General features: G+C 41.0%; 1 long non-coding RNA gene across 1 annotated transcript; it reads left to right on the top strand.

Annotated features, from left to right (window-relative positions):
* Positions 1-811: 811 nt before the first annotated feature.
* On the top strand, positions 812-2,378 carry LOC120658802. Its single transcript, XR_005668848.1, has 2 exons — positions 812-1,049; positions 2,096-2,378. It is a non-coding gene; the product is annotated as an uncharacterized LOC120658802 (long non-coding RNA).
* Positions 2,379-2,585: the final 207 nt, after the last annotated feature.

The raw sequence follows: 2,585 nt of genomic DNA, 5'->3' as shown, positions 1-2,585 counted from the left end.
GAGAAGACGAGACCTGGAATTTGGAGAAGGCGATGAGGTACTTCTTAGGGTGTCTCCTACCAAGGGTGTTGTGAGATTTGGTACTAAGGGAAAGCTTTGTCCAAGATTTATTGGCCCGTTCATGATCAAAGAGCGTGTGGGCAAATTAGCTTATCTATTTGAGTTGCCTGAGTCGATGAGAGGGGTTCACGATGTATTCCATGTCTCGATGTTGAGGAAATATCTAAGGGATCCATAACATCATATTATTGTGGAGCCGGTTACCATTGAGCAAGATCTGTCATTGGAGTCTCGTCTAGTTAGAATTCTAGAAACATCGGAGAGAGTCCTTAGACGCAAGGCATTCAAGTATGTGAAGGTGCTATGGACTAATCAAACTTAGCGCGAGGCAACATGGGAGCTTGAGTCACAGATATGTGAGAATTATCGTGAGTTGTTTCCATCTGGTAAGTAACCATGCCCTTGTTTATACTAATATTTCCAATATTCTTTTTCTACACATCAGCCACAAAGAATGCGAGGGCGAATTCTGTTGAGGGGGGAGAATGTAATATCCTAGTATTCAATTTATTTGTTTTTTTGGAAGATTAGAAGTTGATCAAAAGTTGACTTTTTGAGCCGCTGGTCATATGAATGATCGGAGACCATGGTTGCGTAGAGCTCGTCGAGACAATCCGTTTTACTACTCACATACCAAGTTTGGATAACGGGTTAATCGGTGGCGAGCCAATGAATCTAGGCCGTCAGATATGCATTAGGTTTCTGTTCTTTTGCCCGACCCCTTTCCTTTTCTCCTATCGCTCTTCTCCTATCAGTAGTGTGCCGCTGCCTCCTCTTCTCCTATTGTCCCTGGTGCCATCTCCTCTCATCCCTAGCGCTGCCCCTGCTCCGGAGCCTTGGATCCCCAATTGGTGAACCTCTTCATCCACGATTGCTGCTGCCCCTCTCCATCGTGGCTGAGTGCTCGTGCTTGTTGACCATTTTCATGGCCAGGCCCTTTCAAGATTCACAAAGAAATTCCTCACGGCTCCTTGATCCCTGCTGTTCAGGTAATCCTCAATTGGTCTGTACACCCTCGTACATGGATTTGGGATTAATCTATTGGTAATTGAACTTGTTCCCCAATAGTTGGAGTCGTGCAACAATCTTAGATCTAAAACTGGTATCAATTGGTCCAGAATTTCCATGTTCCGTAGATGCAAAAGTTGTAGGTTTCGTCGATATCTTTCCAATGGCACTAGTTTCATTCAATTCCGATTAGCGGTTTAGGAGATATCATTGAAACTGTGTCACTGTTCCCTTTAGAAAAGTTGTGCGCAGAAACTGTTTATGTATTTTCGATTTATTTAGAGGCTGAATTTCCCCTGTGCGCTGTAACGAAAGTTGTAGGAAATTTTCTGTAGATGTTCAAGATGTATTTATTTACTACATTTGGTTAAGAGAATCAAAAGTTATGGGCCAAATAGCGAGTAACTAAGAGAATTAGTCGAATTTTTGAGAAATTGTGAGAGATAATGGTTTAAGCTTCTAGTCGGGATTTCTTCGAGTATATAGGCTTTCGATCAATATGAACTAGTTCTTAAGATTGGTTTATTCCACTAGTTTGATAAATCCTAGTGGCGAGCGTGTGACGCCAGATTCTCGACAAGGTTAAGGCAAGTGCTATGCCGAACCTCTTGATATGTGAAATGTTGTGGCTTTCTTGCTGCTCTTGAGTGATGTTTATTAAATGACTTTATCTCATATATCAATTCCTTTAAGCTTCTTGTTATAATTTTCTAATTCTATCATAAGTTCAAGATGTGTGTGTTGGCTTTCATATCATTCAAGTGCCGGGTGGTTTGTACAAACACCGGTTATGCAATTCGGTTCTTATGTTTAGGTTCCTTTGAATAAGTGCTGGCCCCACTTATTCAGCTTTACTGGTAAATGCTAAGGAAGTTTCAGGTGGCGTCCATTTCATACGGAAACTACTATTTCATTGTTGTTCATTGATTATGGATTTCCGTTGTTCATGTACCTGGAGTCGTTTTTCTGGTTCCGAATTGTGCTTGCTGAGTATTTTTACTCACTCTTGTGTTTTTTTGGCTTTTAGGTACTCGCTAACCAAGTTGCATGGGATAGGAGTAGCCACTTCATGATGAGCATGCACATTTTTTTTTGCGATTCATTAAACAAATCCATAGGCTGAATAATTATTTTGATATTGAGAACTATCGTGTGGTCGTTTAGATGTCGCTTAAGTTTATTCGATCGTGTTAGTCGGTGTGGAGTTCTGAATAATATTTATTTATACGATCTTGCTATTATATGACTTGTGTGCCCGCGAATGTTAGAATTTACAGAGGAGACTCTGCCGAAATTTACTATAATTTTCATACTTAGTGCAATTTAATATTTTTAGTAGTAACCTACAGGTAAGTTTGTACTTGGGGCGTTACATTGTGCCTAGTGCCTACCATAATGAAGAGTGCTAGTAGGCAGCTAAGACCCTGAGGTGCAGTGCAAAGATACCGAGACTATCCCTCCATCGCTGTTATGAGGCAATGGTGCAGACGTGTAATGAGCTGTGAATGTGTTCGCTA

This window comes from Panicum virgatum, chromosome 2N (genome assembly GCF_016808335.1).
Source record: "Panicum virgatum strain AP13 chromosome 2N, P.virgatum_v5, whole genome shotgun sequence".
NCBI classification, from domain to species: domain Eukaryota; kingdom Viridiplantae; phylum Streptophyta; class Magnoliopsida; order Poales; family Poaceae; genus Panicum; species Panicum virgatum.
This window is presented reverse-complemented; position numbering and strand designations above follow the sequence as displayed.